This window comes from Balaenoptera borealis (assembly GCF_965194805.1).
Source record: "Balaenoptera borealis genome assembly, chromosome: 14".
Classification (NCBI taxonomy): domain Eukaryota; kingdom Metazoa; phylum Chordata; class Mammalia; order Artiodactyla; family Balaenopteridae; genus Balaenoptera; species Balaenoptera borealis.
The window spans coordinates 67,736,034-67,758,179 of NC_138875.1; the positions used below are offsets into that span (position 1 = coordinate 67,736,034).

General features: G+C 49.9%; 1 long non-coding RNA gene across 1 annotated transcript; it reads left to right on the forward strand.

Moving 5' to 3' along the window:
- Window positions 1–6,832: 6,832 nt before the first annotated feature.
- Window positions 6,833–22,124, forward strand: LOC309611138. The gene is made up of 4 exons (XR_014234344.1): window positions 6,833–15,024; window positions 17,849–17,922; window positions 19,414–19,500; window positions 21,025–22,124. It is a non-coding gene; the product is annotated as an uncharacterized lncRNA (long non-coding RNA).
- Window positions 22,125–22,146: the final 22 nt, after the last annotated feature.

Below are 22,146 nucleotides of genomic sequence, written 5' to 3' on the forward strand. Positions count from 1 at the left end.
CCTCTTTGGGGGCACTATTGCCCCCACTGTAAATGTGTAATATAGCCTCATCCCTTTTTTACATGTAGGGAAATGGAAACCAGGGAGGGATGGGGACTTGCCCAAGGACATACTGTGAGTTAGAGGCAAAGTCAGGATTAGAACACAGACCTCCTGACATTCTCCAACTCACCTCCATTCATTCATTCAACAAACTTTTATCAAACTTCTACTATGTACCAAACACTATTAAAGGCACTGAGGATCTAAAAGGGAACAAATCAGATACAAATCCCTTCCCTTGAAGGATGTACATTCTAGTTGGAGGGACACTGATGTTATCCCCACACTCCAGGGTTCCTCAGTTAGGATTTATCAATGGCCATTTGGGGATATTGTTACTTTGTTCCTTGAAAAAAAATTATGTCCTATAGCTTTGGGTACCATTGGTGTCGACACTGCAGGAGTTGTTACAGCTTGCAAGAGTTTAATGTGTATTATACTCTGGAAGGGAGAATAGAGTATTGAGTTTCCCAAACTTATTTGACCACACAACTATTATTATCTTTTATTTTTTGGTGGAGCATCTTGCATCATGAGTGACCTGAGGAATATAGGTGGGAAAATGGGCAGTTAGCTGTGATAGTCATTCACAGCCTAGTATGAATTAGTTTGGGGGCGTTTAGGTGCTGGCATTCACCAGGGCTTTAGGAAAGGCACTGTGGAATTGCTAAGTGCTGCTATGGGAGCAGGGATACTATCCAGGAAGTGGTTTCATGGTCAGTCCTAGGGAATGGGCATTAGAAAGACATAGGGATGAGGACAATTTAGAGAGAGGGTCCTGAAGTCAATCTCTGTGGATTCTGAGGTTTTGCTGAGGCCTAGGATGGAGGTTGGGCCTGGTCACCATCTTCCAAACAGAAGTGTCTTCACCCTGAGCCCCTGAGACCCTAGAAGGCACTGGATGTAGGGAGGTTGTACCCCTAAAGCTGTACCAACCATACAGGGGCAGCTGTCTGACCCTGACAGCTCTGAGTTGGTACCACCCTCTGGGGCAGAGGCCATCACAGCCCTGGATTTGCATCCTGGGCTTACCAGCTTCTCACCTCAGTTTCCTCATCTGTTACTGGGGGAAACACGATACCCACCTCTTTGTTTGTGAAAAGCTAAATGACATATTATACATGCCTGTGCCCAGAACATATACAAGGTACTTGGTAAGCTCTCAGGAAAAGTTGGTGGAAGTTGTTGGTATCATTCTCAGTATTGTTATTAGTATTAGTCTACCTCTCTCTGTCTTTTTGCTTTCATAGCCCCCATCTCCACCCCAACCCCCTTACCTGGGGCATGCCTTCCTCATAATAATGATGATGATGGTGACATTGATGATACATGTTGCGTTGGTTTCTTTCACATGGGATATAATTTAAACCTCACAATAACTCCTTGACATTATTATTATCCCTATAAAACTCATCAAGAACTTGAGGCTCAGAGAGGTCAAGCAACTTACCTGAGGCCACCCAGCCTGTAAGAGCATTGAGCTCATTATGGGTTGTATAAGGTTTCATGGAGTATTAAAGAGATACTAGGCACGAATAGGATTTATAAACAGTAAATTGCTAGGTCCATGTCCTCCTTTAAAATAGTTAAGAAAGTAGCCCCTCACACTTCAGTATGAATAACTAGGGACCTTCTCATCTACCATAGGAAAGCTGTGGATCCCTGGGGTCAAAGCAGGCAATATTTGCTTAATGAATGAATGAATGGGGGGAGCCTTATTGGCATTTGATGGCGGCCCTATTAAGAGTCAGCCCCAGTCAGAGCCAAGAGTGAGACTGGCAACTACAAAAAATGGGACCCCAGATGTGAGATGACGGCTGGAGAGACAGGCAATAAAGAGACAATTTTTCAGGGGTGATCTTGGGAGAGAAGGAAAGAGAGCGTGAAATTATTTTTCATATCTTGCTGGGAGACAAATTCTCCTAGGTTATAAAGGAAGGGGAATTTGAATTATTGATGCTATTTGTTCAGAAGTAAGTGGTAAGAACACCCATCATCCAGAATTCCACACTTGGAGAACATGACCGACCAAAGGGTCTGGGACTGCGGATCTCAAACCAGCGTCCTCTTAGCCCAGAGAGGGAAAGGGACTTGTCTAAGACCACACAGCAAGCACTGTCCACGTGGCTGCTCCTAAGCCTCATCACCCAGATACTCCCACCCCACGTGGGTGGCATGGCACAAAGGATGGCAACACATTTGGGACTGCACACACTTAGGTCTCAATCCTGGATCCTGAGTTTTCCAGACAGGATGACCTTTGGTGTGGGAGGGGGAGGGTGCTTTGCCTCACTGAGCCTCAATTTCCTTATCTCATAAAGTGGGAATTGACACTTGAGAAAGTGCTGTGAGACATAGAAAGCAAACTTATGGTTACCAAAGGGGAAAGGGGAGGGACAAATTAGAAGTTTGGGATTAACAGGTACACACTATTGTATATAAAATAGATAAACAACAAGGACCTACTGTGTAGCACAGGTAACTATATCCAATATCTTATAATAACCTATAATGAAAAACAATGTAAAAAATATATACACACACACATATATATGTATAACTAAATAACTTTGCTGTACACCTGAAACTAACACAACATTGTAAATCAACTACACTTCAATTAAAAAAAAAAAAAAACAGTGACAATACCAAAAAAAAAAGTGCTATAAAAAATGAGATGGGACGTTGTGTGACATTTCTCTTTCTTATTCTTCACTTGCTCTGCACACCCGCCCCCGCCCTTCCGGTTCTTTCTCTGGTCTACAGGGTCCTCACACTACTGTCTTACCGAGTAAAGAAACCACCTAGAATGAAAGGAGGTGAGAAGTGGAAGATCGAGAGAGAGAGAGAGAGAGAGAGAGAGAGAGAGAGAGAGAGAGAGAGAGAGAGAGAGAGAGGGAGATATTGGGCTTTTTCCTGCAAATCCTGCCATAAGCGGCTGGGTGGAACACCTATTCATCACGAACAAGGACCAAAGCAATGATGATTACAGTAACAAGCTCATCACCGCAGCCCTTTGTAAAGAAACAGCATCTATTGAGGTTTGCGTCAAGCTGGGCACAGGGCCAGGCACTCAACCATTTCCTACCCCGCCCACTCCCCCAAGCAGGCCATCGCCCCCAGCTCACCAGCTGAGGGACTTGAGTTTGGGAAGCCGCCACCCAGCCACAGCACCCGGGGTCGGGTGAGGAGTCTGGCACAAGCCCACTCGGTGGGAGATGACCGGCCCCCCATCCCTACTTCCTGGGGCTGTTTACCTGTCGCTTAATTACAAGACTAATGGAGGTGAAATATCTCAAGGTGCAGAGGCTCTTTTCCTGCCTCACGCTCCTGAATCTTCTCTTGACACAAAACCTGGGGGAGGCAGGCCAGCAGGTCATGACCGTTTCCTCCCTGAGGTGGCAGTCTGCCCTTTTCACCCCAGTTTCGGTTTAGAGAATTGCCCATCCTCCTCTCCGAATCAACGCATCCAGTGAGGTTGACTCACCTGATTGCAGAGGTGAAGAAGACACCAGCGACGCGGGTAACAGTCACCGTGATTGGGCCAAGGGTTGGGCACGTGACCCAGTGGGAGCCAATGACAGTTCTCTCTGGAACTTTGGTTGGAACCTTTTGGAAAGAGACGCTTTCTACGTGCTGGGCTTGTGAAGTTTACAGGTGTAAGCTTGCGACCTGCCTTCGAAGGCAGTCCTGAAAGCAAAACCGAGGTGGGGAAAGCCCTAGAGGCCAGAAACGGAGAGAATGAGTCCAACCCTCCTGTTACGCAAACGCCGCATGTGCTCTTCGTCACATGAACCGAAAAACACCTTCTCCCCGTTTTTTTTTTTTTTTTTCTTAAGACATTTTAAGATGGGTTTCTGTAATTTACACTTGAAAAAGTCCTGGCTCTTCCAAACCCACCAGAGGGGAAACAGAGAGGAGTTGACCACTTCCCCCCCTTGTCCCTAACAAGGGACCCTGGTGGCTTTTCTTTCGGGGAATGTGGGCCCCCTTTTTTTCTCAGCCGTAGCTCAGAAGCTTTCGGTCTTTCACCCTCTGGCCTTTCTCGACCTTAGTGACCACGATCATTCTCCATCCCGGTCTCAAGTCTCCTCTTCCCTCAACAGGCACTATTCACACCCTTGCTCCGGTGAGAAGACTGAGGCTGAGACGTGCAAGTTAATGTGCTCGTTTGCACAGAGAACCGGAAGCAGAGCTGGGACTCGAACTGGGGACTGACACTCTGGCCAGGGCTCTTCCTCCTTCCCCCTGTGGGGAAGCAGTGCAGCCTGATTCTGCCGAGTATGAGACCGATTTCTTCGTTGAGGTTCAACCAAAGTCTCGGCACCAACTCATGGAGGTCCCTCAGGCACCGCCCGGCCTCTTCAGCCCACCAGGCTGCCTCCGGATCCACACAAACGTCCACCCAAGACCTGCGCCGCACCGCCACCTGGTGGTCACATATAAAAACACACGCTCCAAGGGGCTGTCAGGAGATTGTTCTGCCCTGGAGCGGATGGGATAGGGAAAGGGGTGGTGGGATAGGGATCGATGGGGCATTTTCTAGGAATTTTGGAATCTGAGATTTGATCAGGGGCCTGAGATTCCTTCTCCGTTTCTCTGTCACACCTGTGTCTCTATACATCTTTTTTTCTCCTTGTAGTCCTTGGACACCTTTGAAACGAATTGCATTCCCTCTTTGCCTTGGCTGCCAGGATGCTCAGACCAATGTACAATCCACTACTGGCAACTAAATTACCATGTGGCAGGCATTTGGAAGAGGAGCTTAATCCCTGACTCCATATTCCTTTCTCTGAGCCTCATTTTTCTATCTTATTTTATATTTAGTTTTCTGCTTGGGCTGAGGGCATCCTTATAAACCACCTTAATTCCCCTCTTTGTGGGGAAGAGGGATGACAAAGCAGGGTTAAAAATTCAGAAAGCACTTCCTACCTTCTGCAAGCCTCAGTTTCCTCCCCTATAAAGTGGGCACAAGAATCCCTGCCCTATAGGGTTTTGTGTGGGTTTGGGGAGATGCCGGGTAAATATTAGTGCCTGCCTTATTTCCCATCTCTCCAGCCCCCTGCCCTGGGCTCTCTGCTGCCTGCCTAGGGCAGGCCAGGATGCAAAGGGGATCCAAAGCACAGATCACTTTGCCTGCAGACCCACTCTGTGCTCTGTAGACCTACTGGGTGCCCCTGCCTGAGCCTGGTGCCCTGAGACCAGTCCCTGTCTACATCCTGGAAGACTTTTGGCCTCCAGAACCTTCTGCCTCCTGCCTGCAGATGCTGCGGCATTCCCAGCTGATTTGCAGAGAGTCCAGGTACATCTCATAAATAAAGTATGTACTGTTCCTGCAGAAAGGCTGCGGTGTGGCTGCGCGGGGGTGGGAAGCCTGGGTTAGAAGGAGCCACGGGAGGTGGGGAGGACCGTATGCACTGCTTGTCCCATACCAGCGGTGGCTCGGGGGTGGCTGACAGCCTAGGAAGGCGTAATGGGGCCGGGGTGGGGAAGAGGCTCCATGAGGGCAGGAGCTGGATGTAGCCTGTTGAGGCTGAATCTTGGTTCAGACACCTTCTAACTGTGTCCCTTAGCTTCAATTTCCTTATCTGTAAAATGGGGATAATATCAGTACCAATGCCACTGGGCTGCTATAGCCATTGCACTTAAAGCGTTTAACTCAGGAGCTGGAACACAGTAAATGCTCAGTAAGTGTTATTATTTGTCCCGAATTTCCTTAGTCTCTTCTCCAAGAGCTTTGCATTGCTTCTGCTCTGGGGAGCAATGAGGACAGGGTTCACACTGCATCTGAGTGTGGGGAGAGGATTACAGGCCATAGGAAGGGTAGGAAACAGAAGGAGAGGCTCAAGGCGACAGGAGCAGGTGTTTGGAGCAAGAGATGAAGACACAACCACCAACGCACAAGAGCCAGACCGTTTCCGGAAAGGGGACAGCATTTCTGCAGCCATTTCTGCGTAGGTGCTTGAACTGCTTGATTGGCTTCTAAAGGAGAGTGTGATCTTTGGAAGACAGAAGGAGCTGGGGACCCTGGGGACATAGATTACACAGTTAGCATGGCTGCATTGGAACAGAGGCCTTGGGTAAGTCACTTTCCTTCTCTGGGTCTCTGTTTGTCCATCTATAAAATGGTTTCTGAGAGGCATTCCAGAACTGTAGCATTTACACTTCAAGGTTCAGATGTACTTCCGACAAACATACATGGAAGTCCACCTGTGAGTCAGACCCTGGGCCAACCTCTGGTGATGTGATGGTCGAAAAACAGCAGGTTCCTCCCATGAAGGATCTTATGAGCTGGTGTGTGTGTGTTGTGTGTGTGTGCATGCGTGTACACAACAGACAAGCAAATGAATATATAATCTCAAACTGAAATCAGCCCTGAAGGAGCGGGACATGGGTCAATCAAGGAGTGTGTATAACTAATGGCCTTGACTTTGACCAGGAGGCTGGAGAAGGTTTCACTGGAGACAAGGATGCTTGGGCAGGGCTGGGGGGGCCGGGCGGCGCATGGCTGGAGCAGGAGCTTGGTGAGGGATGGACGTGGAGCTGTCAGCCAAGGCAGGGCCTTGCTGGTAAATGTAAAGAGCTTCCTCTTCATCCTGAGACCCTGAAGGGCTGTGGGCAGGGGGAGCGATGAGGTCAGCTTTGCATTTGGAGAATCTTCTGGCTGGAGTGGGGGGAACAGATTGGAGGGCCCTGGCGTGGAAGCTGGAGGTCCCAGCTGGGGACGATGGAGGGAGAGACCCTGGTGGCAGTTGGGGGGGTGAGGAGGATTTGGTGAAATGACAAGAGGATGCACTGATGGGGCTGCGGGGGCACTGGATCTGGGAGCGAGGCTCTGCAGGGCTCATCTCCCCCTTTCCAGTTCCTTCCAGGCCCCATCTCTGGCTCTGCCAGCGTCTGCCCTTACCGCAAAAGAGCTGAGGTGGGAGGGGCGGGGAGGATGGGGAGGCAGCGGCTGTGCTGGAGGCTGCAGGCTGCAGGCGGCGCCGGGCTCTCCACAGCCGCAGGAGAGGCTGGCTGCAGCACCTGCCGGAGCGGCTGGGGAGCAGGTGCGGGGCGTCTGGAGGGGCTCTGTTTGCAGATGGATCACGAGATGGGATGGATGAGAATGGCACACACGCTGTCCGCCTTCTCTGTTGTCTGGACACAAAAGCCCAGACAAAGAAGCAGCAGGGACACAGGGCACAGCCCCGCAAGGAGGCAGGCCCACACGGCACGCACACGCCAGGGACAAAGGAGAGGAGGGCAGAGGCAGGTCTGCGCAGAACAAGGAGCGAGGGAGGGGGGAAGGCTCGCGTGACCTCGGGCAAGGCCGCCTGGTCTCTGAGCCTTGCTCTGGGCACCGTAAACAAAGAGGCTGGGGGACACCAGTGGGCCCCGGACCTCGCCAGTCCGATGGTCTCTTCCTCAAAGGAAAACTGATCATGGACTCCATAAATCTGAGAGTACACTTTCAGGTCCTGTGGTTGGTGATGATAAAGAAAGTGACCATGAATGCGGTGTGGGGTCCACATCAACCCGCATTTAGTTAAACCAACAGCTTGGACACACGCATGTAAAAGAGCAAGTGATTTGTGGATAGGACTTGCTACTTATACACTCTGCAGACAGGGTTGGTGTCTGTGGTGTTTGTAAGACCCACTTATAATAATTTCCCAGGGCTAAGAACTCCAAGTCTTGGATAGTCTGTAATGGTCCTTCCAACTGAGAGAGGGAGAGAAAGAGAGAGAGAGAGAGAGACAGAGAGAGAGGATATTTACTGATCCCATAACCATGCCATGTGTTTTCTGCAATCAAATCACTTAATTCTTTGGAAAGCCCTGCAAGACAGGTTGTGTTATGCCCATTTTACAGAAGAGGAAACTGAGACCCAGAGGGACGTCGCATACTGAGTAAAGGGCAGATTCAAACTCAAGTCTGCCTGACTCCCGCGTCTATGTCTTAGCTGCCAACCGAGCTGAGAGGAAGGCAGAGAAAGGAAATAAGACAAAGACCCCGGTGGCAGAGAGCCTGGCAGTCTTTGGTGCGTGCCTCCCCACTGCTGGAGAAAGATGGATGCCTGGTAATGTTGTTTGGACACCTGGATACAGCTGTGCCTGAAACCATTATAGTGGTAGACTTATTTCTGCCACTCGAAACTGAAAAGGTCCTGAAAAAGAATAGTTATACTTTTTGTGACTTTCAATTCTCAGTCCCTGGTACAGCATCTGGCACTCAGTAGGCCTTTTCTTGACTTCAAAGACAAGTTGGGTCACTAATGTATATTTCCATAAGCTCCCTGAACTTCTTTCATGATGGTTTGCTCACAGTGACTTCTGCTCCCTCGTTGACTAGGCTGGGAGCTTCTAGAGGGCAGGACTCTGTGTTACTCACCATCCTATGCCAGGTTGGCACATAGAGGGTGGAAGCTCCTCAAACTGGGGAGGCCTTGGATTCATGGAGCCCAGGGTGGGCTCTGCTGAGTGGCATGGGGCCGTGGTGGGTGATGGGAGTATGCATGATCCATTGACCCCATGGGATGTGCCCTGGACACTCACTGTGCCCAGGCACACCAGTGGCTTCATACTGCAGGCCCCTGTGTCTCCCTGCTGACGGTTTTCTCTGGCCAAGGGCATGTGTTTGGTCTGCACCAAGGGCAGCCTGGAGGTGGCAAGGGGTTGATGCACGGGGAGCATTCTTCAACCATGACAGATAAGAGTTGGTGAGTAAGTACCCTGGTTTCCTGGACCTCAGGTGGGACAACTCCGGCTTGTCCCACCCAGTCTCCTAGAGGGACCTCAGCAGGACTGTGTCCTAGTTGCCACAACAACTTGGTTCTTGTTATGGACTGAATTATGTCTTCCTAAATTCATAGGATGAATTGAATATGACCCCAATGTGACTGTATTTGGAGATAGGGCCTTTATGGAGGTCATGAAGATTAAATGAGGTCAGAGAATGGGGCCCTAATCCAACAGGACTGGGGTTCTTATAAGATGAGGAAGAGACACCAGGGGTGTACACACAGAGGAACGGCCAGGTGAGGACACAGGGTGAAGCTGGCTGTCTGCAAGCCCAGGAGAGCGGCCTCAGGAGAAACCAGCCCTGCTGGCACCTTGATCTTGGACTTCCAGCCTCCAGAACTGTGAGAAAATAGTGGCTGTGGCTGAAGCCCCCTAACCTGTGGCATTCTGCTACAGCCCTAGCAGAGTGATGCACTCACTAATCCACCTAGTCCGGCTTTTTTCTCTTCCTTGCCTCACTACTTTACTCCACTCTCAATGCTTCCTGGGATCACCTCCCAAATAAACTACACGCACTTGAATCCTTGTCTCGGAGTCTGTATCTACGACAGTCCAGGCTCACGCTCCTGTCCACGCCTTATCTAGCGGGACTGCTGGCCTTTGCACAGGAAGGCAGCCACTGGGGGCAGGACAGAGATAAAACTGGAAAACATGAACTCTACTCGTCCATGGCAATGATCCTGAACCAATGATGTGCTTCTTGGACGGATAGTAACCGCTGCTGTGCATGCCCAGGGCAGGACAATGAATGGACCCCAGCAAGGTGGTGGGGTTGAGCTGACTGTGGGCCATTGCACCTTCCTAGGGGAAGGGTCGGGTGAGCGTGAATGCAGATGGTTTTCTCAGAGATCTGAGCGCAGCTTTTGGAAACAATGCTGAGTTTGAATCTCAACTTCAACACTTTCTAGCTGGCTGACCTTGGGTAAGTCACTCCCCCTCTCTGAGCCTCTCTCTCCTTATCAGATGGAGTTGATGTTGACATTTCCTCAGACAATGCCCGGGGGCAGGGGATGTGGGTAAAGCCCTCTGAATAGTGTCAAGTAAGTGGGTCAGGGGTTAAGTTCATTGCTTCTGAAGGTGATGACAAGGGAAGGCAGAGGTCACGGGGGAACTGTTGAAAAGCATATGCTTTTTGGGGCCACACCAAATGCGCCTCTCCTCTGCTGTACAAGCACCTTCCCCTGAATTTAGGGAGCTCCACCCTCCCCCCAGTGAGGATGAGTCAAAATGAAATTTCTATCTGAGTGAGCCTGGGAGCTGCTGGCTCGGGGAACAGCCCTCAGAGAGAAGCTCCCCTGAGGCCCTGATGGATGCACACAGGCTTGGTTAATAGCTTGGCTGGAGGGCAGATGAAATCTGGCTTTTCTCAGAGCCCTTCCTTAGAGGGTACGGCAGGTGTGGCCAGGAAGAGAGGTGGTGCTGGGGAGGCTGAGGGGGGTCTGTGTGATTAGTTTAGGTAACAAGGTGATGAAGCCCATCTTGTCACCTTTCCAGAATGCCCTGACCAGGTGCAGGGTCGGGGGGTATAAAAGGAAATGAAGCACAGAGAGGCATGTACCCAAAAGACTTGAAAAGAGGGACTCAAACAAATCCTTGTCCACACATGTTCACAGCAGCATGATCCACAATTGCCAAAAGGTGGAAATAACCCGCACGTTCATCAACAGATGGATGGACACACAGATATCCTATATCCATATGATGGAATATGATTCATCCATAACAAGGAACACAGTGCTGGTATGTGTGACAATGTGGATAAACCCCAAAAACATTATGCTTGGTGAAATAAGCCGGAATCAAAAGAACACATATTATATGATTCCATTTATAGGAAATAACCAGAATAGGTAAATCCATAAGAGACGGAAAGCAGATTCAGGGTTGCCAGGGCCTGGCGGGAGGGGAGAATGGGGAACGACTGCTTAGTGGGTGTGGGGTGGTGTTTGGAGGGGACGAACATGTTTTGGAACTAGATCGAGGTTGTGGCTGCGCAACACTGGGACTGTGCTAAATGCCGCTGAACTGCTTGCTTTAAAGTGGTTGGTTTTACATTGTGTGAAATTCACCTACATCTTTTTTTAGGTGCAGCCACTATGGAAAACAGTATGAAGGTTTCTCAAAAAACTAAAACTAGAGTTGCCACATGATCCAGCAATCCCACTCTTGGGCATATACCCAGACAAAACTATAATTCGGAAAGATATGTGCACCCCTATGTTCAGAGCAGCACTATTCACAATAGCCAAGACACGGAAGCAACCTAAATGGCCATCGACACATGAATGCATAAAGAAGATGTGGTACATATCTACAGTGGAATACTACTCAGCCATTAAAATGAATGAAATAATGCCATTTGCAGCAACATGGATGGACCTAGAGATTATTATACTAAGCGAAGCCAGAAAGAGGAAGACAAATACCATATGATATCACTTATGTGTGGAATCTAAAATACGACACAAATGAACCTATCTACGAAACAGAAACAGACTCACAGATGTAGAGAACAGACTGTGGTTGCCAAGGTGGATGTGGGGGAGGGATGGATTGGGAGTTTGGGATTAGCAGATGCAAACTAGTATATATAGGATGGAGAAACAACAAGGTCCTGCTGTATAGCACAGGGAACTATATTCAATATCGTGTGATGATCTATAATGGAAAAGAATATGAAAAAGAATATATAGATCTATAACTGAGTCACTTTGCTGTATAGCAAAAATTAACACAACATTGTAAATCAACTATACTTCAATAAAATCAAAAAATTAAAAAAAATTTTTGAAAGGAGGCACAGTGGGGTAAGTGAGTACTCAGAGGCACCGGGCAGGCTGATGACAGAGTTGTAATTGGAACCCTGGACTCCTGGACCACCTGAATGTCTCCAGGGGCTGCTCTAGGGATAAAGAGAAACCAGAGTCCCCTCTCCTGGACATGTTACCAGCGTCAGAATTCCCTTGAAAATCTTGGGCTGCGGGGTGGGGGGTGCAGGTGTAATGAGCCCCAGACTACCTAGGCTCGCAGAGCCTCATGTGAATAGGTGAGGTAACCACCTGGTCCAGCTTACAGGAGGAAACTTTATTTTGGAATAGATCTCCAGAATGATGGCGCCTCTTCCTGTTGCCATGGCAACCCGCACTCCATTATAAGCAGCTCAAGCCACTTTCAAGAGAGGCAGAAGAGAAGACATTGACACTTCCCTTTGGGGTGCCATCTGAGGCTCTTATCCACTTGTGGGTTGCCCGGGGCCCAGGTTAGCCCCGTAAATGTCCCCTGGAGGATGGGGTTCTTGGTGAGTTGTGGTGAGAATGACATCTACCATCTTGGGGATGTACTCTGCCATGTCATGGGTCTACCCGCAGGATAAGGTAAGGGTTAGAGACAAGAAGGATGCCAACTCTCGATATGAGACGAGGCGTGGATCCCAGAGGAGGCGGCAGCAGTGCCTGGAGCGTAAAGGGGATGAAGGAGACCACCGTGGGTCCCTCCCCTTCCCAAGATAATGGAGAATTCAAGGGAAGGTTTTGTTCACTGCAAAAGTACTCAGCAGGTGGACAGAGGAAAGGCAAGGGACCAACTGAATCCCTCAGGAGAACCAGTTTGAGCTACCTGTGATAAAGAAATTAGAGAACTAGGGACAGAGGGCAGCAGGCAGGACCACACCTCACTGGTTTCGGTACCCGCTGGACATGGGGTCTGCCCTCTCCTTGCATCGGTTTATGGATCATGCTGAATCCACCTGTATGAGACGCGGTGACTTCACAGCAAATCCACAGTAGCTTCTGATGATTTTTTTGCTCTTCTCTTCCTCCCGCTGCTCTCCTTGAAAAGAAATCCCTAGAACCAAGGATGCTTGGGAATAGGATCACAGGATCATTATTGTTCATCTTTGAGAAGCCCCAGAGAACAGGAGAAGCATTGAAAATTTGGGAGCGGCAAGTGCCTGCCTTGATTTTTTTTTTTTTTTTTAAAGCTGGATTCAAACCCAGGCTTTTTTTTTTTTTTTTTTTTTTTTAATTTAATTTATTTATTTTTGGCTGTGTTGGGTCTTCGTTTCTGTGCGAGGGCTTTCTCTAGTTGCGGCGAGCGGGGGCCACTCTTCATCGCGGTGCGCGGGCCTCTCACTATCGCGGCCTCTCTTGTTGCGGAGCACAGGCTCCAGACGCGCAGGCTCAGTAGTTGTGGCTCACGGGCCTAGTTGCTCCGCGGCATGTGGGATCTTCCCAGACCAGGGCTCGAACCCGCGTCCCCTGCATTAGCAGGCAGATTCTCAACCACTGCGCCACCAGGGAAGCCCTTGATTTTTTTTTTCTCCAAATGGATATTGGAAATGACGGGTGGATCCTCAGGAGGATTTGGGAACTGATTATGAAATAGGTGGTTTGGGAATACTTAACAAAGAAAGGAGTGATCCCTATGCATCCCTTGTGTTCATTTAGAACCTGTCACGCTGAACCCCATTTCCTTTTTTGTTTGTGGTCTGGTGATAGAGGGGAAAGTCGTAGACCTGTAATGACAGCAGTTTGGCTGTGGACTCTGGGCTATGCTGTGACCAGACCCCATCTTGCCTGTTCTCTCACTGTTCCATGTGAGTCTTACTTCTCTGGCAGGACTGCCAGGTCTGGCCGGGTGGAGGCAGTATCTCTGGCCTCCCTGGGATCTTCGTGGTTCCTGCAATGGCCTTGGGCTGTGCACATTGGAAATGTGCTATAGGTTTGTTGAATTGGGTCTGGATTTTCTGAAGATCAAGGCTGGGGGTCCCAGGAAGAGATGTGTAGTAGAGTGAATAGCTAGTAAACTTGGAACCTGAAATGGTGGGTTCAAATCCCACCTGAATCCCTTACCAGGGACCTGGGCAGCTCTGGTTGCCTCTCTGAGCCTTAATGTCCTTTTCGGAGCAGAGGAGATGATAAATAATATACACAGAGGGGTGAAAATTAAAGGAGATGTCATAGTATTATAGGAATAAAAATATGTTTTGAGCCCTTACTAAGTGCCAGGCACTGTGGTAAGCACCCCTCACCCCATGTATTCCGGCATTTAACCCACACAACACTATGAGGTGGACTCCATTATTATCCCTACTTTGTGGACTAGGAAACTGAGGCTCAGAGATGGAGTGAATCTTGCCTAGGGTCATCCGCTAAGGGGCATGGACAGAGCTGAAATTTAAAACCCAGGATAGCCTGGTTGTAGAGGCCACTGGAATTGTCTAGCCACAGTAGTTCTCAAGCATCAGCATCCCCCGGAGGGCTTGTTAAAACACAGATCTCTGGGCCCCTCACGCTAGCGTTTTTGATCCAGTCGCTCTGCGGAGAGGCCTGAGTATCTCCATTCCTAGTGATGTAATGGCGCTTGTCTAGGACCCGGTCTAGAACGACTGCTCTAGGACCATTTCCTAACATTGCTACTCTAGAAAAATAGTAGGTACAAAGGAGAGGGCAGTTTGGAAAAAAAAAAAAAAGCCACATCTATAAGAGTTGTTAGGCCAAGCGGTATAGTGGCAAGAACATGGCCATGAGGTCTCAGACATGGGTTCGGATCTTGACTCCACCATAACCACGTGCAGGGTTAATTGAGAGGCATACACCCAAGCCGTGCTGGTTAAGCACCTGGTACTCCGGCACCAGCCTCTTCGTCCTCCTATGCCCGGCTCCAGGTTTCTGCTCCCCGTGTCCGCAGTCATGCGCCGCTCGCCTCTCGTCTCTCCATCCCTGCGCGTTCGCGCTCCGCTGTCGAGTCCAGCCTGGCAAGCGTTGCCATGGCATCGCTGCTGGCTGGGACGCTGGAGGCAGAGCGCGCTGCCCGGCTCGCCCCTTTGTGCCGCGGGGGTGGCTGTGCGCTCCCCCCACGCCCGGCCGCACCCCGCCTCCCCGGCCCCGACCCCCCGGAGGGGGTAAAGGGTAGGGCGTAGGGTTGCAGGGGCGCGGTGAGGCGGGAGGAGGGCCGAGGCGAGGGCCGGGGGTGGGGCGCCTCCGCCCGCCAGCCGCTCCCGCATTAAAATTTCATGGGCGCTGCAGCAGCTACAAAGACGACGCCGGCTGCGCTCGGGGGACCAGAGGGAGGGAGGCTGCGGACGAGTGCGGGGAGGAGTTTGCGATGGGAGGCGCTTGCAGGGGCTCCCCCAGTTCTGCGCTGTGAGCTGGGGCACAAAGAGCCCTCTGCACTGGCGCCGCAGGACCGCGGACCCGAGGTAAGCCGCCGCCCCATTCTAACAGCCCTCCCTTCCCAAGCATCCTTGTCTGCACGCTGGGAACAGCCTAATTCCCCGAGCTTGGGGTCCCGGGCGGGTGCAGGGTCCCGGGCAGGGTTCAGGGGTGGCAAACACTGCCTGAAGTGCCCCTCATTTGTTGGACGAAGAGTCTCTCCAGCTCGCAGTTGTCAATTGAAGCCAGGACTCCGGCCTGGGTGGGGCACAGGGGAAGAGGCGGGGAGGTCCGCAATGGAGGCTGGTGCCCATGGGGGTCTTGCAGTCATGATCTGAGGGGGAACAAAGACCCTCCCCTCCCCCCGCTACCAGACAGAACAGGAGGGGTCCCCCTGGACCTTTTCCGCCCACCGGAACTGGCCAAGCCTTGGAGGGACCCTCAATGGTCTCAGAACTGGAGATGGGGGATGGGATGGTGAAGCAGGGTTCCTGAGTCCCTGTTGTTTCACACTAAGCCTCCCTCCCCCCGCCCCCCCGCCCAACACCTGCCCATGCTCCACTTCTGGGACTCAATTTCCAGATGTCCAGCTTCCAAAGGAATGGAGAGGGTCGGAAAACCTCTTCACTGAGAAGAATAATGATATTGACAATGATAATAATAATACATCAGTTTATGGAGAGCTTTCTGTATGCCAGCAACACGCTTAGTGATTTGCATGCATTGTCACAACAGTCCCAGGAGATGGTAAGAACCCCATTTTAAAGATGAAGAAATTGAGCTCCGGAGAAGGTTAGCTACACGTCCAAGGTCACACAGACAGTGATTTTGAATCCAGATATGTCCAACTCTAAAGCCTATGTTACATCCTTAAAACGGTCTGGGGAGACCTCAGAACCCACCAGCTGCCCACCTACTCCTCCCCAATACACTCTCTAGAGAGGCTGGGAATTTAGGAGTGAGGGGGCCAGATCTCTCCTCTCCACCACTGGAGGCTCGGCTAGAGAAATTGCTTCTCTGCAGTGAAAGGGGAGGCCAGGGGCCTAGATTCCCCACCCTCATCCCAGACTCCAGACCAGTGGCTGCCCTGCTCCGGGACTGCTGGGGCGCACACCCCACTGCAGTGCCGCGGCGGGAAGCGGGGGCGGGGAGGGGGAAGGTGGTAGTGCGGGGAGAGGTGGGGAGAGAACGGCTTTGTTTTTCTCGGTGCCAGCCTCAGTCTGAGTGAGGCCCGGAGCCAAACGCTCATTCAGGCTACGGTGCTCTACCTTCCAAAGCGCAGTGCCATTTGGGAGCGCCTGGGAGCTTCGCGATTGCCTGGGCTGGTGGGGGAGGGTAGGGATGAGTAATTCCTCTTGACAGACTGGGAAACCTGAGGACAGTGGTTCTCAGACTTTAGGGGCGTTGCTTCAGATACGCAGATGTCCAGGCCACGTGGCCAGGGGGATGAGCCAGCAGGACTGGGGTGGGGCTGGGCATCTGGATGTTTACTCAGATCCCCTCCTCCCCTTCATCACGCAGATGATCAGACCTCTTCCCTCACCCCAGCCCAGAACCATGTAGCACTCTGGGCAAAAAGGTATCCTCGGGGACACTTTGGCAGCGGTTAGCTTTGAGTCTGGTTAATTTCACGATGAAAGAATTTTAAGGGTAACATCTTCTATGCCTCCCTTGCCCACCTATTTTATTATTTAATGACCGTTGCCATTGAGTAAGTTTCTGAAATCTACCCTATATCCTTCTTGCTGCATTTTTGGCCCATCTCTCCACTCCTTCAGGGAGGAGAGGGGTGAAGTCTTCGGAGTCCCCCAAAAGGAAGCATAACTTCGTACCACGAGCTTTAGAAGAAACACTCTCTATGCTGGCATTCAAAATGAATTCAAAAATGTAATTTTTTGGTGATCTTTAAAACGAACATAGTAAGTTTAATAGAATGCATGATAACTGTAGAAGATTTGCAAATGACTGAAAAAAAAAAAGAGATGAAAACTCCATAATTTCGTTACCCAAGAATAACTACTGTATTTACTATTTTCACATATTCCCCTGCAGTATATTTTCTATTCCTGAAGATACTAATTGAAATTGTGCTCTATGTATACTGCTTTTAAAAAGTTACATCAGAGGTGTTTCTCTGTGTTTTTATGCCCTTGGCAGAAATCATTGTAAGCGGGTTGGTGTTTCCTTATTATTGGTCCTGCCAGTTGTTTTTAACATCTCTGCGTTTAAGATCCTTTCTCTGGACCTGATCCCTGCTTCCACCCAGGGCAGGATTCTGCTCTTTGAATTGATCCCTCCTGGATGCATTGCGGAGTGGTAGAAAGAGAAGGCATTGAGTTACACGGATCTCTGAGTGAATCCTCCTCCCCACCTACACTGTGTCAATTTCAGGAGGAAGTAATTTCCCTTCTCTGAGCCTCAGTCTCCTCATCTGTCAAGTGAGAATCATAATCCCTGCTTTAAAAGGCTGTTGTGAGGCTCTGAACCAGTGTGTGTAAAGTGCCCGACACCCAGTAAAGACATTGCTGCTTTAGTGCATCAACTATCAGCTCAGGTCACTTCTACCGCCCCTGAATCTTGTAGAGAAAACTTCGTTATTTGCTTTTATTTGTACTGGGCTGTTGGTTCCTCTCCTGGGTGAAACTCAGGCTGTTCGAGCAGCAGTGTTTCTGGGGCATTGGGGCCGCTGTGCAGGTTCATTGGCTTGGTGAATAACTTAAAGGCTAGTCCTTTGTTTGGAAAGGATCCTTCCCCGTGTCTCTGAAGCCTGGTTCATCTGTCAGCTGGAGCTCCGTGGAACAATAGCCAGCGATACTCAGGGGCAGAGGCAAAGGGTGGCTGAGGGTGACATGTCTCCTCATCCGTCTCCAGGCTGATTGGATCAGATGAGGCAGGTGTCCCTTGCTCCCTTGTTGTGCCAGGTGGGCCGCTCTGGAAGCTACCAGGTGAGTCATGGAGGGGAGGGAGGGGCTGAGCTATCCTGTACTCAGGGGTGTGGAGTGGATGATTAATGGTAACTGACTCCAGCTACCATTTATTAACCGTTTACCAAGGTTCTTGCTGGGTGCTGCCTCTTGAAGACCCCACGATAAGGCTGGGAATTGGGCATTACGGATGGGAAACTGAGACTCAGAGATGTGAAGTGACTAACTCAGGGTCACACAGCATGTTAGTTGTAGAGTCAGGATTTGAACCTGGAGCTAGTATGGCTGTGAAATGTGTCTGTGTACCTATTACACTATGCCACCTCCTCTCCTAAAACTGAACATAATCAGGTGCCTCAAGACCACAGAAGCCACTGGAATAAACTGACCCAGATGGTTTAGCAATCATCAGGGATTCCCTCACAGTAACACTAACACTGATGACTATTGTTTTCATTTGATACATCCCTTCCTCAGGTCTTTTCTCCTTTAACCCCCACCTCCATATCTGAACAGGAGCCTTCTGCCCCTTAGGGGTTCAACAGGCCTGGTTAGAATCCAGAGGCATCATTTTCTAGCTGGGTAATCATGGAGCAAGGCACTGGACTCTGAACCTCAGTTTCCTCATCTGTAAAATGGGAATAAAAACCCCACTCATTGTTTTGTCACGTAAAGGCATCCCCCACCCGCAGTTCGGGGGTTCCCTTGTTTGAGGAAGAGGTGAATACTGAAGCTCCTCTTTTATGTAGGTTGTATTTGAATACTTTGTGAAACAGTGCGTTCTGCGCATGCGCAGAAGCCTCTTCCTGCGCAAGTGTCCTGCAGGGCGCCCTGCACATCCGCTTATTCCCAGGAACTTCCGTTGTGTCTCAGCACTCACTCGTCCAAAGCAATTTAGGCCAACGTCTTTCCTATGCTTCAGCTCTCTGAGCAGCTATTTTATTCCAGAGTCAGGGGAAAAAAACAACCCCAAACCCAGAGGGATCCTAAAATGCGACCAAATGCATGTTTCCCTGGCAGCTGGTCGTCTTTTACCAGGAACAGCGCAGATTTTAGGGGAAAAAAATGAGTATCCATGGATGGTCTTAATGAGCACTGTGGACAACAGTAGTCATCATAATATAAGATCATGAGAGAATGCAAGCTAATAAATAATAGTTATCATCTCATGTAATCCTCACAACAGCCCTGTGGGGTGGGCACCATCATTATCCCCATTGCGTGGATAGGAAGACCAGCCCAGGGAAGCAACGGATTTGCTCGAGGTGGCAGAGCAGGATGGGAAGCCACACCGTAAAGCCTAAGTCCTTTCCAACGCATTTGGATGTTTTGGTTGGCATTGGCCCCACCAAGATACCTCCTAGTTTCTCATTTCACTTCTGATCTGTACCCGAGGAGATCAGTTTTGGCAAATGCTGTGATTTCAGAACAGGACCCTGGCATCTATTGTCCGATGTGCCCATGGCTACATCTTTATCCCCCCATCCCTCTTTCTTTCTCTCTCAATGACAGATGGAGGCATCTCCCTGCCCACCCATGTGGTACCAGACACATTCACGTGGCCACCAGGACCATAACAGCATCAAAGGAGTAACCAAGGTGACCCTTCCTCTCCTTCTGTGCACCCCTGGGGGTGATGGAGACCAGCCTCATGCTGTGTGGTCAGGTCCACCACGAAATCCACACACACAGGAGACCTTGTGGATTTCAGCAGTAGGAGGGACCTCTAGGATTCTCTGGTGTCCAATCCCTGGATCAAAGCTTTCCTGATGGGGCCCCCGACCTTGGCTTGAAGTAGGGGTGGGGTGGAGTCTGTGTGGGCTAGTGGGAACTGAGATGCTGGGACCCGGGAGCCCACCACCAGGTCCCTGTGTGGCCTTTGATCTGACCCTTCTTGATTCTTGCCCTCTGTCATCACACCTAAGTGAGTTTTGAAAAGCGAACTATATTGAGGTATAATTTACGTGCAGTAAAAATGCACCCATTTAAAGCATCAATGTGTTTCGATAAATGTATACACCTGTGTAGCCACCACGACAATCAAGATATGGAACATTTTCCTCACCCTAAAATGTCCCCCTGCCAATCCCCTCCCAGCTCCTGCCCCAGGAAACCACTGACCTGCTTTCTATGCCTATAGATTTGACGTTTTTCCTAACGTTTCATTGTTAGGGAATCTTTTGTTCTTGGCTTTTTTTGCTCAGCATAATGTTTTTGAGGTTCATACTGTTATCACCTGTGTCAGTAATTCACCCCTTTTTTGTCTAACTTCATGGAGGCATATCATATAACTTACCCATTTCAAGTGCACAATTCAATGTTTCTTTTTCGTAAATTTACCAAGTTCTGTACCCATCACTACACATCAGTTTTAGAACATTTCCACAGGCCCAGTAAGATCCCTCAGCCCCATTTACCGTTAAACCCAGCCCACTCCTAATCCCTGGCAGCTGGTAATCTGCTTTCTGTCTGTATAGGTTTGCCTTTTCTGGACATTTCATATAAATGGACTCATACAGCATGTAGTCTCTTGGGCCTGGCTTCTTTCACCCTGCATAATATTTTCGAAGTTTATCCTTGTCATAGTATGTAGCAATAGTTTGTTCCTTTTTATTGGTGAGTAGATTTCATTATATGAGTGTACTACAGCTTATTTATCCATTCACCAAGACAGGGGATTTAAATTTACCCCATGCCTCCTAAGTGGGGTGTATACAGCCCCCGCCCCCAGAGACATATAATCCTGCAGGATAAATATGGCCCATATTTCTGGGACATCAGTGTTACACAAAGATTTACTCAAAGTTTAAATCATTAACTGGGGAAAATAATTTTTAGAGCACGCACTGTGTGCCAGGCACTGGCTAAGCCTTTGAGAATAATTAACTTTGAGTCATACATCGGGTACGTGGGGTTTGGAAGCCATAATCTCACCCATGTTTTGTTTGACCTCAGACCCCTTTATACCCTCCTAGACAGCTGTCAGCTTGATGCAGGAGCTAAAGTTCCCCTTGAAACCTCTATTGCCTTATTCATAACAGGGATTCTGGGTCCACAGGGTCAGGGGAAAGGGTTATTGTGTTTAAACAATGTTCCTCTGAGCAATGCAGGGTCTATTCACAGATTGCAGCAAGTTCCTGGGATAGAGGAGAAAGAAAGGAATTTCCGCGTTCTTCGGGACCACACTGGGAAGCAGCCTTGCAGATAAGTATTCAGACTTACCAGCCCACAGCCTACCAGCCTGCCCTCTCCTGGTCTGTACAGGAAAGTACAGCATCCCTGAATCCCCAAGGCGGGGGAGAAATCAGTGCTGCGGCTCATTCACTTCTATTCCACAAAGAAAGAGCTTGTCCCCGTTTTATGGGGCCCCAGAAAGTAATTTTCTTACCCCACTTTTGGCATCAAGGCTAGTATCTCACAAACTCCACCATCGGGAACTTCTGAGGAACTGAGTTTAATGACTTCATCTTGAGCACCTGTAGATCTGGTGTCAGAAGGAGGCTGGGGACTCCTGGTGATTTGGGCTGGCCCTTCCCTTCTCAGTTCTGACCCTTTGTCATCATGTTTATAAAACTTGGCTAGGACTCCTTTGCCTGGCAGTCAAGAGGGGACCTTGACACTGTGACCCTATGGCACGTGCTTCGCAGTGTAAGGGTCTGAGTACATCTCCAGCTCTGGACCCATGCCCTAAGTCCAGGTGCTGACAGCAAGCTCTGAAAATATGCCAAGAGGGCCCCTGACTCTCCTGGCCCAGGTCTGCTAGTGGATGAAGACAGCTTAGCTGTCACTGAAAGCAAAGCCTGGGAGATGGTCCTGGCTCATGATTCATGGGCATTCTCTGGTACTCTCCAGACTGGAGACCTGGGGTAGTCATCAAAGAGCCCCAGCCCACCATCTGACTCCTCAAGCTTTTCTTTTTCTGGGGCATCAGAAGAGAGAATGGGAGATGAGGACGGGGGGCATAAAGATAACTGAGGCTGAGCAGAAGGGCGCTTCCTATGTCCCATCCACTGCCTCAAACTACGGGTTATTACTGTGCGCTTTGGGTGAGTGTCCGGACGGGATGGGCTCCACAACTCAGAGAGAGGGGCAGACTTCCTACGGCTACAACGGGATGACAGAGCTGGGACCACGTCTCCAGATTCCCGGCTCTGTTTGCTGCTCTCACTCAAGCTGTTTCCCCTTTCTCTGGGGTCACATTCCGCTGCCGGCAGGGAACAGGGAGGCGGCAGGGAACAGGGAGGC